Genomic DNA, 18798 nt, shown 5'->3' on the forward strand with positions numbered 1-18798 from the left:
TTTTTTTAAGTGATTAAGCCTACTTTTGAAAATATTTTAAACTTTGTGTTTTGGTTGCAAACTGGTAATTTGTTGTTGTTGTTGTTGTTTCATTTTTTAAAATTACTTGGTCTAATAAAAGCATAAGACACGTTTTAAAAGTTGTTTACTATCTGTGCTGTGTTATTGCAGTTTTATTTACTTTATTATAACCAAACCTTCTCTTGTAGTTTTCTGTAGTGGGATGGCGAGGTGTTGACGGTCCTCGAGGAGGGTCTCTGAACTACCGTAGTAGTCTATAGAGATTTGGATATAGACATCGCGTTCTCTGTAGAAGTAAGTGTGTGTGCGTGCATACGGTTCCAGTATGAAAGTTGCCTGTATTCCCACAGAGTCTTCTTGGGGGATGTGTGGAACTGGCACTGCTCTATTTTCCAACTGAAATCTCTCACAGTTTTGGGCAACAAAGTACGCGTTTAAAAGTTGCTTCAATCGAATCCAAAAGTTTTTCTTCTCTAGATCTTCTCTAAAAAATTTTTACATATGCAATACAACTTTCAACAGTATTTTATTTCTTCTGCACGTTTTCCTAAACTGGGCTCAGATTAATTTGTGTTAATTTGTGCTTTTATGCAGATTATTTATTGTCTATCTTTCATGGGATTTTTTTTTTAACATGGATTGGCGTTCATTTATAACAAATTCCCTTTACTTAAATATTTGTGTTGTGAAACATTCACATGGATACCACTGACAGGATCCGTGATCTGCTCTAAACCTCCCTGAAGATTTCCTTCCTTCCTTCCTTCCTTCCTTCCTTCCTTCCTTCCTTCCTTCCTTCCTTCCTTCCTTCTAATTCCAGATTAAAATAAAATGTGTTGGCCCAAGCTGCTGTCCCACAGGTCACCAAAAAAAAAAAAAAACAACATTCACATAGCCATAGTTTAATATGAGTTCTGGTGAAACACCATTACGATAATTTACTCACATTTAATATTGCTCGTGCTACTTATCAGCTCCCCAGCCTAAATTTTTAAGACGCATGAAATTGTGCTCATGAACTTGGAACACGGTCTTTTCTAGTTCAGAGGAGGCGGGATATGATGTTGGGGTGCAGAACGCCAGGCGCTGATGCAGGTGACAGCCGGACTGAATACGTGCAATATTAGAGTTAATTAAAGCTTTGCGCCCCATCTCCCGCAAACGCTCATGCTTCTGCAATTAAGAATCAAAGGCGGGGGCTTAGTGTCACAGGGTGTCTAATACATGGCTTTAACAGGAAGGGGACCTGATTTGGCCAGCTCCTAGCGACAAGCATTAACAACAGGCTCAAATTAGAGGGGCATTAATATTCATAAGTAAAACAATTCAAATGACTGACGAAATGAAAATCCTCCGAGGTGAGCTCTCGTCAACTCCCGAGCTCCGCCCGTGCCCATCAAACGATGTCATTAGGGCTGGAGAGCTTAATGTATATGGGGAAGCTGATAACAGGGATGACCACTAATGAAGGAATTAAGGAAGCACTATAGTGGTTCGAGGCCCGTGCTGTTTGGAAATTCACGCGGACGCTTTAGTGTACAGGACGCACTTCTTCCTGCGTTTCTGTGTGCTGTTCAGACTGTACACGAGCTGTGAGTGCGATTGAAAATCACTTTTGTTCATCAACAGGGCAAACAAGCACATATAATTAATTTCGAATTGCAAATTGACCTGTACTTCTAATACGGCTATGATTAAGGATTAAAAGACGGCTGCCGGTTGTGATTCATTTTGGATCTTTCCTAGGTGCTACAGGTTTTTTTTTTAATATAAATTGCTGTGCTGCTTCTGATTCGTGACACTGTAGTTCTTTGAAGTGTACTGGGACGGTCTATCCCTGCCCACACAGTTTCAAACGGGCCCACATGCCATGTGGCGTTCTGTTTTTCTTTGTGTGTGTGTGTGCGCGCGCGCGTGTGGCACACGGAGAGTGCCAGTGTCTCTGCCACTAGCCTGTAATTATGATCCTTGAGGTAATTTTATCAGGCTCATTAGCTCTGATGAGTAAACGAGAAGCGTGCCTCTAATTTATCGGCCATCCAGACTGGAGACTGGGCCCTCATCAGCCTGATCATAATATTTGTACAGAAAGGCTGACATATTCTCTGCATCATAAGCGTTTCGGAGCCAGCTTGGGCAGGAGGGAAAGACTTTGTTGCTTTAATCATTAATTGCATTCCAAATGATAGACTGGCAGAAGGCTGGTCCTGATAATTAGGCATGACTACAGTTACTAGACATGCTGTTTGATCTGTGTCTAAATGCTGCATGGCAGCTGAAAATGCAAATCCACTTTCGCTTACACTTCATACACGTATATTTTGGACACTAAGGTTATTCTGGAATACATGTGTCATTCTTATGTTGTAACATCCATTGTTTTGGGTTTTTTTTTTCCTGACTTGTATAAAAGATTTTATTTTGGCTCTGTGAAAATATCTGATTAAGGATAATGCGCAAAGAAAAAAAAAAGCTTTGAGGAAAAAATATGCACATGGCTAGTAGGGTTTAATGGATAAAGTGGCACGGCTTGGGAGTCTTGACAAGTGCAGCTTTTCATCCATCTCAAATGAATAATTTTCCCTTCCCTTAAACATCCGTAATCCAGCCATGTTATCAGCGCCGACGCAGGAATCGGCTCCGCTCGGCTCAACCGCGAAGTAACTTTTTCCTCCTTCGCTCTACCCGGCTGCCAGAGCGGGCAGCTCCACACACTGCTACACCAGAGCTCACTTTAATTCGGCCCCTTGGTTTTTGTGGATCTGCGTGACGGACCCACAACAGCAGGGCTACAGGAGGACGAGTTTCCCGAATGCCAGCGTGTCTTTTTCACCAACCGTCTGGGGTGACTTACTTCACACTGGCACCAACATCACTCTGGAGAGAAAAATCTCTCTCTGCTGAATGGAAGTGTAATTTTATCTCCCTTGTACTATTAGATGTTTCACAAATGGAGTTCCTGCCATCCAGTTCTTTGGGTTTACATTTTTTTTTGAACTGAAGAACGAATTAGAATAAAATAATAATGTGTAAATATGTAGAAATATTTTAAATATTATACATGAACGAAAAAGGGTCTAATTGAAATTGTACATTCGTTGAAATATATTCAGGTATCTGCCATGAGTTTATCCAGATCTGATTACTTTTTTTTTTTTTCTTTCCCCCCCTTAGGATTTATTGGAGTATTTTTCACACTTTCCTAATAAACAATCAAAGGCATAATTGCTAACTGGCACCTCATCGTGAGCTGTGTGACTGTGTGTAATGTCAAGCCATGTGCTCCATGCACCTATTCGACATTCCCGTCTCCTCCCCCTGTGCCATATATTTGTGATAAGTATATTAACCTCGTCTTTTTCAGGTAGCTCTCGGATGCTTGAACTTCCTGTCTTTAAGACGTACAAGCTGCTAAGATTTTTTTTTTTTTTTTGATTTGGCATTTAGTGACATTCTAAGCCTTTTAGACAGAAGCCACACTGGGATTTCACATTCATGCTGAAGGAAAGAAAGAATTTTGCCCTCTGTAGAAAAAAAAATGTTGAATGATTAAGTACACTGTGTTCGGTAATAAACAACCTCCAGATGAATTCTGTAAGATGTTTTGTGCTATGTGTGTGTGTGTGTGTGTGTGTGTGTGTGTGTGTGTGTGTGTGAATTTGATAGATGGTTTCAGGCAGTCTGGTTGCATGAAATTCAGACACACAAATGAGCATTAGTGTCTGTATTTCTTGGTGAAATGCCTTTTATACAACTAAAAGGATCCTTTTTCACCTCTAAAAACTAATCTAAAAATCAATTTACTTAAAAAAAAAAAATCAGTGTGAACATCAAGCTGTTAGGAATGACGCTCTGACTTTACCACTGCAAAATGTGCTCGTTGTCAGTATTCACTGCATGACCGTTCAGTAGGAAATTGGTTGATTGGCTGATTCAGTAATAAAAGACACACAGGAGGCCTTGGCAGGTCCTTTAAGTGTTTTGCATGGAAGTGTATGTGTGTGTGTATCCGTGTGTGTGTTTGATGGCCACTGTGCAGCACAGACTGCGCACTCTTCTTTTTGTAAGCTGGCAGCTTTGATACTCTTCCTCTCTTATCTCAATCCTGGCAAGGTTAATGAAGTGCTAGCACTCTTGCAGGAAGTAAAAATGGGCTGACTAGCCGACACCGGAGGAAGCTCGAAGATGAAACGCACAACTCGGAGCAGCTCTAAGTGGCAATTTTAGTGAATTACTGAGACAATGAGAGGAGGGGTGGCATCCTCTTAGACACAACGGCAGTAGGTATCAGGAACGGTCGATTGGATCTCTTTTAACTTGGCTCATGTGGAATTACATTAACATTTCAGCCCTGCTTGTAATATGATCTGTCACACCTCCGAGTCAGCCACAACTGTTCTACCAGGGTGTTTCTTTTTAGAAAACTATTCCTTGGAGTTGGTTTGCGTTCGAGTAATTCCAGGTCTAGAAACACGATCGGTTTAATTTAGGGCTGAAATTATATTCACGCAGTGATTATTCAGTTCTCCTGTTATTATTCATGCTTTTGGTAAAGAGTAGCACAATATCTGCTTACAATTAGGACATTTTTTTAGGAAAGATGGGACTATTTAAGATTGATGACTGAGCAAATGATTCAGTTGTGTGCTTGGAGAATTGTTTATACTGAAAAACTTTTTAGAAATGATATTGATTATTAATACATATCATTAAATACATTTCCCTGCTTTAGGAATCTTGTCCTATATTTTTGAGAACTTGCTGGATTTTATGAATATAGTGTTTTTGGATACGATTTATTTTTCTCTCTCAGTGCAGAATAAAAGTGATGGTGTTTTTAAATACGAAACTCAGATTTCCTTATCTTAATGCACATTTCTTAAAATTATCCATTTAACAACTGGACGGAGAACAGAGGTGGTGTGTGTGTGGATGGGTGGGTGGGTTATATATATAATGGTGTGTGTGTGTGTATATACCACAACACATCTCTTTATTTTATGGGAATGAATTGCTCAAAAATCAATATAAAGACCTGGTTAAGTACTGTAAGACCTGAAGCTTGACTCTTGACTGCTGTTTAAATAACAAAAGGAAATGGCTCATAATGTCTGATTATTAGGACAAAATAAAACCCTAATGCTTTGTTACTCAAGCGTTTGCTTTTTTTTTTTTTTTTAAGTTACAATATTCTAATGTCCCTTTGCATCCATATGTGCTAATAGGTAAACATGACTGTGTGCAAGAAATGAATCTGGAAGGTCTACTTCCCAATGAATTAGCATATAAATGACTTCATCTTATACAAATAGCGCCCTACTGCCCACAACTCCCAGCGCTAAGCAAAGGATTGTGTGTGTAAAATATGTCAGGAGGAAAATGTAAATTAATCTGTCCAACTCATCGCTCAGTCTAATGAGAAAATGGTTTTACCTTTAACCCTACTTTTCTATTTCCAGCAGCTCCCTGAAATCACTTTTGCAGATATGCAGCATAATTGTTTCAGCCAAGTACAGGGCACCTTTTACTCGAAGCAAAACCATTTGGAGTCTTGCTGCTTCATTCATGAAATCAAAACTGAAACAAACAAGTCGCCGAGCAGACTATAGGAATAAATCACTCTTGGCGGAATCTTTATCCGGACTTTTAAATAGTTAATTAAACACATTAACGACAGCAGTTTAGTGCAAAGTCTGGATCTTATCTGCTTTACAAAAACAGCACGGATCTTGCACTTTTTATATTTTTGAGGAATCAAAAAAGAGGTTGTTTTTGCCTAATTGTCTGAAAATTTGGTCAGTGAAAAATGTGAGCTCTGGACATCAGGCTCAACGAAGACCAAATCCACTTTTTTCCACTACTTCTGACTCTGTAAAGCTTTAGATTTCCAAGGCAATGCAGCAGTTTGGCTCAGCCTCCTTTTGGAAAACATTGTCTGGCATTATTAAGTTGACAAAATGTTACCCCAGATATACAGCACTACTTTACCCCAAATATTTCATATATACAGCAAATAAAATGGAGAAATATTCATCTCTTGTATGTAGGAATGTCCTGAAGTACTGTGCCTTTTTAAAAAGGTACTCCTGTGTGTTTAATTGATCAGATTGGCAAGAACCAATCTCATGCATCCTGGACCCATATCCCAAGGTGAATATCACAGAATATAAGAATAACTCTGCAGTGGCTGTTGAAGTCAAGTCAGTTTATTTGTATAGCGCTTTTCACAACAGACATCATCGCGAAGCAGCTTTAAATAAAAATAAAGACTTTAAACATATGACCTAATTTTATCCCTAATAAATTTATTTATCTATGATGAGCAAGCCTGTGGTGACGGTGGTGAGGAAAAAGTCCCTCAGATGACATGAAGAAACCTTGAGAGGAACCAGACTCAAAAGGGAACCCATCCTCATCTGGGTGATAACAGATAGCATGATTATAAATAACTCGCTTCTATAACTGTGTCCTATAGAGTTGCAGAGTACAACTGTGTAACCAGGAAATTCATTATAGGTTTAGCATGAAGTCTATGAACTGTATATGCACTGTATATACATTTGTGGTCAGAAGTTTACATACAGTGACATGTCATCTTGGATATGAATGTCATGGCAATATTTGGGCTTTCAGTAATTTCTTTGAACTGGTCTTTTTCTGTGGCAGAATGATTGTACAGCATACATCTTTTAATTAAAAAAAACCCACTAGAATTTGGTGCACAAGTTTTAACTTTCTTTGGGTTTTCTGAAATCGACACAGGGTCAAAATTATACATACAGGGTCAAAAATCTACATGCACTCACTCAGATTATTAATTCAGAGGTGCTGAAACTTCCAAAATGTCTCTTATCGTGCTAAGGACGAGGTCTCTTAACTTCCTGTTAGTGATCATGATTGACTGACTACAGCTGGTAGCTTCTCTGTGCCTTCATAAAAAGGGTTTGCTTACAGCACTCATTGGCTTGACAAACGCACAATACAATGGGAAAGTCCAAGGAGCTCGGTGCAGATCTGAGAAAGAGGATCGCAGAGGTACACAACTCCAGAATGTCTCTTGGAGCCATTTCTAAACAACTGCAAATTCCAAGATCAGTTCAAGCAATTGTATGAAAGTTATTGTGATGTGTAGTCACTTTGCCAATCCACTTTGCTTCACGAAAACCCAAACTGTCACCCACAGCTGAAAGGAAATTGGTTTGGATGGTCAGGAACAACCTGGTAACCACCATGGCACAGCCCTGCCATGAACTGGAAGCTGATGGATCACTGTCTACAGTTCAGATCACCATGGACTAAGAGGCTGCTATCCAAGAAATAACCCCCTGCTCCAAAATTGACTCCTTGAAGCTTAACTAAAGTTTGAAGCTGACCACACAGACAAAGAAAAAGCCTTCTGGAAGAAAGCTGTATGGTCAGATAAGACAAAGATTGAGTTGTTTGGCCACAGTGACCACCATGTACAGAGGAACACTGTACCAGCTGCTGGTGGTGGTAGGATCATCATGCTCTGGGGCTGTTTTGCTGCCAGTGGAACTGGTTCATTGCACAAAGTGGATGGAATAATGAAGAAGGAGGGCTACCTCAGAATTCTTCAGCATAAGCCATCAGAAACTTGAAAACGACTTGGGAGTTACAACAGGACAATGATCCCAAACACACATCAGAGCTGGTTGTGGAGGATAAAGCAGGCTAACATTAAGCTTAAAACAAGTCCTGACTTCAACCCTATTGAAAATCTATGGACCGTGCTTCTAAGTCGAGTCCATGCCAAGAAAAAAAAAATTAATTGAACTCTACCATGAAGAGTCATGAAATATCCAACCAGAATTCTGCCAGAAGCTTGTTCATGATAAACAAAAATCTTTGGTAAAGGTGAATCTTGCGAAGAGACATTTTACCCAAATATTAGGTGTGCTGTATGTTTATTTTTGACCCTTTATGTATAATTTTGACCGTGTGTTGATTTCAGAAAACCCAAAGAAAATTAAAACTTGTGCACCAAATTCTAGTGTTTTTTTTAATTAAAGCTATATGCTGTACATTCTGCCACAGAAAAAGAACAATTCAAATAATGACTGAAAGCCCAAATATTGCCATGACATTCATATCCTAGATGACATTCATGTCACTGTATGTAAACTTCTGACCACAACTGTATGTTTATGGAAGGAAGGAAGGAATCCCAATAGCTGAAAAGTTTAGCCATATAATATTTTTTATAATACTTAAAACAATTTTCAAAATGGGTTAGAAATCCAAAGCAGTACAATTCTCTCATATTTACAAAACTGCACAAAAGTCAGAGGTCACTATTTATTTATTTATTTATTTAAAACCCCCAGGAGATCAGCAGTTTCTGAAATACTCAAACCAGTCCATCTGGCTCAAACCAACACCCATGCCACAGTGAAAGAAAGTCACACTTTGAGATCACAATTTTTCCCATTCTGATGTTTGAAGTGAACATTAACTGAAGCTCTTGATTTGTACCTGATTGATGCATTGTGTTGCTGTATGGGTGTTCCTAATAAGGTGGCCAGTGAGTGTATATACAGGTCAATATTAAAGTTCAATACTGCGAATAAAAATTTACAGATTTCATACTGTTTTGAATCATTAACATTAAGATATGACTGAATGGCCTTTTGATACTTTTTATTTTCTATGTCTCTGACTTTTGCATAGTTCTGTATATACAGTGGTGCTTGAAAGTTTGTGAACTCTTTAGAATTTTCTATTTCCACATAAATATTACCTAAAACATCATCAGATTTTCACACAAGTCCTAAAAGTAGATAAAGAGAGCCCAGTTAAACAAATGAGAGGAAAAATATTATATTTGTTCATTTATTTATTGAGGAAAATGATCCAATATTACATATCTGTGAGTGGCAAAAGTATGTGAACCTCTAGGATTAGCAGTTAATCTGAAGGTGAAATTAGAGTCAGGTGTTTTCAATTAGTGGGATGACAATCAGGTGTGAGTGGGCACCCTGTTTTATTTAAAGAACAGGGATCTATCAAAGTCTGATCTTCACAACACATGTTTGTGGAAGTGTATCATGGCACGAAAAAGGAGATTTCTGAGGACCTCAGAAAAAGGCTATTGGAAAAATGTTTTTTGCGGATGGATGTGGCCAAAATAGAACTTTTTGGTTGAAATGAGAAGCGTTATGTTTGGAGAAAGGAAAGCACTGCATTCCAGCATAAGAACCTTATCCCATCTGTGAAACATGCTGGTGGTAATATCATGGTTTGGGCCTGTTTTGCTGCATCTGGGCCAGGACGGCTTGCCATCATTGATGGAACAATGAATTCTGAATTATACCAGCGAATTCTAAAGGAAAATGTCAGGACATCTGTCCATGAACTGAATCTCAAGAGAAGGTGGGTCATGCAGCAAGACAACGACCCTAAGCACACAAGTTGTTCTACCAAAGAACGGTTAAAGAAGAATAAAGTTAATGTTTTGGAATGGCCAAGTCAAAGTCCTGACCTTAATCCAATGGAAATGTTGTGGAAGGACCTGAAGCGAGCAGTTCATGTGAGGAAACCCACCAACATCCCAGAGTTGAAGCTGTTCTGTACAGAGAAACGGGCTAAAATTCCTCCAAGCCGGTGTGCAGGACTGATCAACAGTTACCGGAAACGTTTAGTTGCAGTTATTGCTGCACAAGGGGGTCACACCAGATACTGAAAGCAAAGGTTCACATACTTTTGCCACTCACAGATATGTAATATTGGATTATTTTCCTCAATAAATAAATGACCAAGCATAATATTTTTCTCTCATCTGTTTAACTGGGTTCTCTTTATCTACTTTTTAGGACTTGTGTGAAAATCTGATGATGTTTTAGGTCATATTTATGCAGAAATATAGAAAATTCTAAAGGGTTCACAAACTTTCAAGCACCACTATAATTGATAGATGTGTGCAACGTTAATAGTTTGCTTCTATTTAATGTTTGTTGGGCTGCTTTTCTGTCTGTTGTTGCAAACTCCATTCTTTTATAAATAGGTAAAAAATGATCTGGTTAAAATGTCTTATATTTTTGGATCCGATTAAGACAGATGTCACTTGTAGAACTTATTATTATTATTTTTAGTAGTAGTACGAATTACGATTTAGGTTCATATTCGTCTTTTTAAAATAATGTTCATACAGTCACCTTGGCCATCTAATTTACTATTTTACAATCACAATTGTAATTAAACCCATAATATTTTCCTCCTTTTGGAAATCCGAGCTATTTGTTACATAGCTGGTGGTAATACGGTAGAAGAGGCTTATCGAATTTGGTTAGCTAATTAAGCAATTAGCTTATTTCGGCTCAGTGCTGCCACTGAACTAATCTGGGGCATTGTGTGTTCACTGATATGCTAACACAGAGGCGGGGCTCTTATGCCACAGCATTTCTGTCATTGGCCTCTTTGAGGGGGAAAGAGAGAGAGAGACATGGCTTTTTTACACAAAGCTTTTTTTTCTCAATTGCGTCGTTGCAGAGAAGTCTGTGCTGATGCTTGTATGGTTAATGCAAATTCCTCCAAATGAAGCTAAGGGATTGTTTATTGGGCGGGTTTCATATCATAGCATATATCAAGAAGTTTGCTTGGTGTTATTGGGGTGTGTATATTTTAGCAGTGTTGACGCCTGGGATCTAAAACAGAAATGTTCACAGTGCCATTTTGACACGGTGATAACACCTGAGGTTAAACACAAAAAAAACTACAAACTAATGATGTTCTAATTACAGCATCATCTCTCAACCTGCTTCTTTCTTCTCAACCTTTTGCAATATTAGCGGAGTTGGGTCTTTGCTCAAACACTGTACAACTTACTGTATCTTCTTTTTTGTACTGTTTTTTGGAAACCAAATTTTATTAGCTGTAGTAATCGACTGAGTGTTATGAGTTCAGAAAATAAAAAGAACCCACTGTGTTCAATGATGAACATAAGGCCTGAGTGGTTCAAATGCATTGAATGAAATGGTTAAAACTTGAATGTTCACACTTTCATGTGACATTACTCGATCACAAGGCTGCGTTACAAACGAATCTGTGTGGTGTTCTTTACAGTAAAATTGGACTGATGGGCCCAACCCAAGTCATTCACTCCATGTCAAGTTATAAAGCTCATGCAGAAGGCACTGTAGCAAGCCAGTAGCCTCATGACTGTCACTGTCTGCCATGTTTGCCAAATATTTCACAGATTGCTCAATTTGAAGATGTTAACTGCTCTAGGCTGCACTTTCAAAACCTGTATTTGGGAATTTTTAAGGATTTGTACTTGTGTGCCAGCTTGTCCTCACCTCCTACTGTGGCCTGAGGGAGAAAACTCACTGTTGCTGTAAATTCTCCAGTACAGTCTCATTCAGCAAAAGTTAGTTTCTACAGGCAAGTGGCACCATCCTACTTGTGATCCCCAGAGGTTCTGTTTAAAAGTATGCTAACCTGCAAAACCGTTCCATAAACCCACATAAAACCTGTAGGCTGCAGCACAAGTTTAAAAGGAGTTTTCTTTTTATTTTAATGTGAGGATTAACTGCACGATGATGCACTGGACCTTTCTTTTTGTGTTGATGTGTTTGGTCACACTAATTTCATAGCACACATTCACTCTGGCTCATAATACACACTTAAAAAAATAAAGTTGCCAGAAATAAAGTTCTTTATATGTTATACTGATGCTGTTGCAGGATCAGATCTTGAACCATTCTTTTTGGTAAAACAAACCACTATATGTTAACTCGATGTGGAAGGATCTTTTGTAAAAAATTATTTTTCAGTTTCTTGTGGAAAAACGTGCAGTAGTTCGTGAATTATGAACTGAAATGATTCTTTAGGGCAGGGCATCTCCAACTTTTTACAGACTCTTTTAAATGTAAAACAAATTCCGTGGACACCCCCAGCACTGATTTATTCAATTGACAATTCAATGCACGATACGGAGTTCATGATTTGATTTTCCAATGATATTTTTGGAGAAAACATACATGAAAATTTTATTACCAAAAAAGCAACATTTATTTTCCTATTATTTATCAGCGTAAATATTCCTTTAGTTAAATTAAAAAAACTTATTTAATTTTCTACATAAGAATTATTTACACACATTTGTAAAGGTTGGAGTAAAATATAATAGTCTATTAACTAAAATATAAATTTTATTGAAAATGAAAAGGGTTCCGGCACGGTGGTGTAGTGCCTCACAGCAAGAAGGTCCTAGGTTTGAGCCCAGCAGCTGGCGAGGGCCTTTCTGTGTGGAGTTTGCATGTTCTCCCCACGTCTGCGTGGGTTTCCTCCGGGTGCTCCGGTTTCCCCCACAGTCCAAAGATATGCAGGTTAGACTAATTGGTGACACTAAATTGTCCATATGTGTGAATGTGAGTGTGAATGGTTGTTTGTCTCTGTCTCAGCCCTGCGATGACCTGGCGACTTGTCCAGGGTGTACCCCGCCTCTCACCCATAGTCAGCTGGGATAGGCTCCAGCTTGCCTGCGTGATCTTGCACAGGATAAGTGGCTTCAGATAATGGATGGATGAAAAGGGTCAATAACAATTAGTATAAATACGCAGGTGATTATGGGAAATCATGCGTGCTGATTGGTCAAGAAATTTGGACTATTTCTTGATAATCACCTCAAGCAACTCTGCAAAATGGCAGCCAATTGCTTTGTCACTGAAAGTGAGGAAGAATTACAAATGATGAAAGAAAATGCTTTTCCTAAAATCACTAAAGGTGCTACGAAGTTTGGTCTAAAACTATTCAAAGGTAAGGTGGAATTATGATTTTTAAAAAAAAATCTCTTACAAAACAGTATTTTATGTGACTTGGTGTAGATAAGTGACACAAGTCGGCGCCGCACCATTATTACATTTGCATGCTGCTTTTGAAGATTGAAATAAATTATATTTTAAAATATGATTTAAATTTTTTTAAATAATCACCTGTGTATTGATACTAAAACAATTTTCCGCCTCAGGCTCCGTGAACATCAGTGAATAAAAACCTCAACTTTGTCTCCATTATTATTCACGGACATTCCTTTCACCTTCAGTGCATAATTGTTTAATAGGCCTTTTATTAACAATTTATGAACATTTGTGAAGGCTGTATGTTTTTGCGACATTTTGTAGAGCTGTGTTACTTCCATCTACAGTGAGGTCACGTGTATTCCCATGATTTTGTTATTATATATCTAAATCACACAACTACAGCTCAGAAAATCTAAGAAATTATGCAGCCTGATGATAATTGCGACTCATTTTTCACTTTATCGATTTTATTTTACTCTCATAAATTAGTGTCTCAATTTATCACCGCACCTATACTAGTATATCATTACATGCCTATTCAACCCAGTTTTTTTTTATGAAACACAGTCCAACTATTCAAATATTAAGTGAATTATTTACAGTAGCTGGGTTTCCATTGCAGTTTATTGCAAAATAAAAGCTATATTTAAAATTTTTTTTACAAAACACAATTGCGAATGTTGTGTTTCCACTGAGTGGTGATGTGCGAATAAAGCTGAGTTTTTTCCACTTGCAATAGCTCTTACAGAGTGCTCTTTTTTCAAAAAGGTAGCATTTCCATTTGCTCTTTGTCATGTCATACGAAAATGTTTCTATTTCAATTTTGTGAAATATTGCTTTATCAAATGATCTGAAAAACCAACTTGTGCAAGCGTAAAAACTTTTTTGCAATATTTGAGTTTGCTCATTTTTTAGTTTGCAATTTCAAATTGCGCATTAAGCAGGTTAATAAAAACACACCTAATAATACGATTAATCCATCCATTCCATCCATTTTCTTCCACTTATCCGAAGTCAGGTCGCGGTGGCAGCAGGCTAAGCAGGGTATTCCAGGTGTCCCTCTCCCCAGCAACGCTTTCCAGTTCCTCCTGGGGGATCCCAAGGTGCTCCCAGGCCAGATGTAATCTCTACAGCATGTTCTGGGTTTACCCTGAGGTCTCCTCCCAGATGGATGTGCCCAGAAAACCTCCAAAGGAAGGTGCCCAGGAGGCATCCTCATCAGATGCTCAAACCACCTCAGCTGACTTCTTTCGACATGAAGGAGCAGTGGTTCTACTCCAAGATCCTTCTGGATGTCTCAGCTCCTCACCCTATCTCTAAGGGTGAGCCCAGCCACCCTACAGAGAAAGCTCATTTCAGCCGTTTGTATCCGTGATCTCATCTTTTGGTCACTACCCAATGCTCATGACTGTAGGTGAGGGTTGGAATGTAGATTGACTGGCAAATGAAAAGCTTTGCCATCTGGCTCAGCTCCCTCTTCACCACAACAGACCGGTACAACACCTGCATTACTGCAGATGCCGCCCCAATCCACCTGTCCATCTCCCGCTCCATTTTACCATCACTTGTGAACAAGACCCCAAGATACTTGAACTCCTTCACTTGAGGCAGCAATTCACTCCCAACCTGGAGGGCGCACTCCACCATTTTCTGGCAGAGAACCATGGCCTCAGAATTGGAGGTGCTGACTCTCATCCCAGCTGCTTCACTCTCGGCTGCAAACCATCCCAGTGCTTGCTGAAGGTCATGATCTGAAGAAGCCAACAGAACCACATCATCTGCAAAGAGCAGAGATGCAATTCTGAGGTCCCCAAACTGGACACCCTTCTCACCCTGGGTGCACCTTGAGATCCCATCCATGAATATCACAAGCAGGATTGGTGACAAGGGGCAGCCTTGGTGGAGTCCAACACCCACTGGGAACGTGTTTGACTTTGTGCTGATAATTCGGACACAGCTCACATTTTGGTTGTACAAGGACCGGATGGCTCGTAGCAATGGCCCCTATACCCCATACTCCCACAGTGCCCCCCACAAGAGCCCTCGTGGGACACGGTCATAAGCCTTCAAAATCTACAAAACACATGTAGACTGGCTGGTCATACTCCCATGAACCCCCGATAACCCTGCCAGGGTAAAGAGCTGGTCCACCGTTCCATGGCCAGGACAGAATCCGCATTGCTCCTCCTGAATCTGAGGTTTGACAATTGATTAGAGCCTCCTTTCTAGCACTCTGGACTAAACTTTTCTGGTGAGGCTGAACAGTGTGATACCCCTATAATTGGAGCACACATTCCGGTCCCCTTTTTTGAATAAAGGAACCACCACCCTAGTCTGCCACCCCAAAGGCACTGTACCCTACCTCCACGTGACGTTGAAGAGGTGGGTCAGCCAAGACAGCCCAACAATGTCCAGAGCCTTCAGCATCTCAAGGTGAAGCTCATCCACCCCTGGCGCCTTGCCACCAAGGAGCTTCTTGACTACCTCAGTGACCTCTGCCAGAGATATGGGTGAAGCTTCCCTTGAGTCCTCAGACTCCACCTCCTCCATGGAGGATGTGTAGGAGGGGTTCAGGAGTTCCTCAAAGTGCTCCTTCCACCGCCCGACAATATCCCCAGTTCAGGTCAACAGTTCTCCTCCCCGGCTGCGCACAGCCTGAGGCAAGCCCTGTTTCCCTTTCCTGAGTCACCAAATGGTTTGCCAGAACTTCCTTGAGGCTAACCGAAAGTCCTTCTCCATGGCCTCCCCGAATTCCTCCCACATCCAGGTTTTTGCTTCAGCAACTCCCGCAGCTGCAGCCTTTCTGGCCTCCCAGTACCTGCCTTCTGCCTCAAGGGACCCTTGGGCCAACCAGCCTGAAAGGCCTCTTTCTTCAGTTTGACAGCTTCCTTCATTGCCAGTGTCCACCAGCAAGTTCTTAGGTTACTGCCATGACAGGCACTGATGACCTTTTGGCCACAGCTCCTATCAGCCACCTCTACAATGGAGGCTTTGAACATAGTCCATTCAGATTCCATGTCCCCAATCTCCCCCAAGATGCATGAAAAGCTCTTCTGGAGGTGGGAACTGAAGACCTCCTGAAACAGAGGACTCTGCCAGACATTCCCAGTTCACCCTCACTACATGCTTTGGTTTGCCAGGTCTGTCTGGCAGCCTCCCCTGCCATCTGATCCAACTCACCACCAGGTGGTGATCAGTTGACAGCTCTGCTCCTCTCTTCACCCGAGTGTCCAAGACTTATGGCCACAGATCTGCTGATACAACCACAAAGTCGATCATCAATCTTTGGTCTAAGGTGTTCTGGTACCAGGTATACTTATATACTACCTTATGCTCAAACATGGTGTTTGTTATGGCCAATCCATGATGAGCACAGAAGTCCAACAACAAAACACTGCTTGGGTTTAGATCAGGCAGGCTGTTCTTCCCAATCACCCCCCCTCACATTGCCCATGTGAGCGTTGAAGTTCCCCAGGAGAACTATGGAGTCCCCAGTCGGCACCCCTTCCAGGACACCACCCAGCAACTCCAAGAAGACTGAATACTCTGCACTGCTGTTTGGTACATAAGTACAAGCAACAGTCACAGTTTTCCTCTCAGCACCTTACAGTTGCATAGAGACAACCCTCTCATTCTCCAGGGAGAACTCCAACACAGCAGGGCTCAGCCAGGGGCTTATGAGTATCTCCACACCTGCCCGGCACTTCTCACTCTGTGCAACACCGGAAAAGGAGAGAGTCTACCCCCTCTCCAGGTGTTTGGTTCCAAAACCAGTGCTATGCATGGAGGCGAGCCCAACTATAGTTGGTACCACACTGCCTCCCGCACCAGCTCCGGTTCCTTCCCCACCAGAGAGGTGACATTCCACATCCTAATCACTAGCCTGTGCTGCCGAGGATCAGCATGCCCAGGCTCCCGCCTTTGCCTGCCACCCAGCTCACAATGCACCTGACCCCAGTGCCTGTCCTTGCTGGTGGTGAGCCCACATCATGGCGGCTCCATGTAATTTCTTCAGGCTGTGCCTGGCCGGGCCTGACCACCAGACACTTGCCGGCGAGCTCCCCTCCCAGGTCTGGCTCTAAGAGGAGGCCCTGGTTTCCCGCTCCTAGGCGAGGTGCTGCAGCTCCTTCTTTGCCGTTTCATTGGGGTCTTGAATCGCTCTTAGTCTGGCTCCTCCCCTGGAACAAATTTGCCTTGGGAGAGCCTACCAGGGGCTGATGCCCCCGACAATACAGCTCCCAGGATCACCAGGACACCCAAACCCCTCCACCATGTTAAGGCGGCAATTCTTTGGAGGGGAATCCGATTAATACAATTAGTTGTGTGAATATTTTGGCTATTAAATGGAGCCATATTTCTACTGAATATTACACAAATACAGAACAACATCTGATTATTTATAGGCTTATTTTTAATTTATTGCGATTCAGATTAGAGCCATACAATTCAAGTAACTTGTCCAGTAAATGGAAAAAAAACCAATACATGCTCAGTAAATAAAGGGTGTCTGAAAAAGTCTGGGAATGTGTTGAGCAAGTATGTTGTTTTGATGATGCTGAGCAAAATTTACAAATAAAAAAAAAAATTATATGTTTTCCTGCCATTGGTTCCTGACTTCAGACAGCCTGTATAAGAACTTTTACCTTTTTACATCGTACCAATAATGTTACTACTGTAGCCAGGGGTGCAGATCCGATGTCAGGATTGGGGGGGACACAAAAGTGATTTTTTTTTTTGCCCGTATGCAACTCATACCATGCAACCATAAATCACAACTTTGTAGAGGCTTGCCACATCATTCAAAAAGTACTGCACAGGGAATCATTTGTCTGAAAATACATTTGTTTGTACAATTTTGAATAATTTAGGGGATTTTTATTTGGGGGGGGCAATTCATGTTTTTCAAAAATTGGGGGGGGCATGCCCCCCCCCCCCCCCCCCCCCCCCCCCCCCGGGATCTGCACCCATGACTGTAGCAAAAATCAATCAAGCAATCAATCAAGCACCACCCCCCTTGGTAATGCTTCACAGAGCCCTGAGGGTTTCAGGGCCCACTTGTGCTTTAGGGAACCTAAAGCAGTTCTGTTAGTCCAGTGCTGTAAAGAATCTTAATTTTTAAAAGTGTACATTGTGCTTGCTTTAGTATGGAAGATCACTCGCTAGCTGTAAAACGTACCAAATGTGGCCCTACTCATGTGCAAAGGTCATTATACTCTGGCATACATTACAGACAGTTCTAATTACAAAACGCTTTAAACTGTTGATTTATGAGGATTATATTTGCCAGGTTAGAGTATATACAGTGCATCACACGACTTGTCTGTCAGAGGCCAGCGTCCCGGTTGCTTCATGAATCCCTAATGCTCGTGGCAGGTTTAAGCGGTGACTCATCATCCACGCTGAGTCACAACATGACGCTTGTCCTTATGAAAAGAACAAACCTAGACATCCAGTTGCTAAAGTAAACACGACCCTCCTCCTGTAAATTACACCCTCCTTCTCCTCTCTAATCCCCCACCTCCTTTCAGTGATGTAGCTCGAATAATTCTTCGTTTGAGTCTGAGGTGGTTTGCTATGACTGACCACAGCCCTGAGGTAAAGTGGGACACCACAGGCTCCTGTGGAAAAGCAAATGCATAATGTGGACCATTGCTCTGAGGTGGCATTTCTCACACGCTGTGTAATAATCTTCTTTTTGAATTTGAGAGGAAGAGTGAGAGGGGGGCAAAGGGAGACTCAGCCACACAAGTATGGTAATGCGTTCAATATGATCCACTTATTCCCCAATGCAGAACCAAATCCAACATGGCTGCTGAGCACTTGCCTCGAAAGCACCAATTTGACATGGGCATCCCGCGGCTGAGTAGATTGCACTTAAACACACGTCAGGAAGCGCTTTTGGCTACGCAGGAAAATGAGCATGCAGCGTTTTGCAGTTGGAGGAATGGTTGTTACTAGA

General features: G+C 41.1%; 1 protein-coding gene across 1 annotated transcript in view; it reads left to right on the forward strand.

Moving 5' to 3' along the window:
- The window catches only part of micall2a (mical-like 2a), a 75484-nt gene that overhangs the window by 34590 nt on the left and 22096 nt on the right, over positions 1 to 18798 (forward strand). Inside the window, exon 19 of the transcript XR_009656752.1 lies at positions 210 to 315. The gene's annotated coding sequence lies outside the window, so the exon portion shown is untranslated. The remainder of the gene's footprint in view (positions 1 to 209; positions 316 to 18798) is intronic.

Source organism: Neoarius graeffei, chromosome 16, assembly GCF_027579695.1.
Source record: "Neoarius graeffei isolate fNeoGra1 chromosome 16, fNeoGra1.pri, whole genome shotgun sequence".
In the NCBI taxonomy this organism is placed as follows: Eukaryota; Metazoa; Chordata; class Actinopteri; order Siluriformes; family Ariidae; genus Neoarius; species Neoarius graeffei.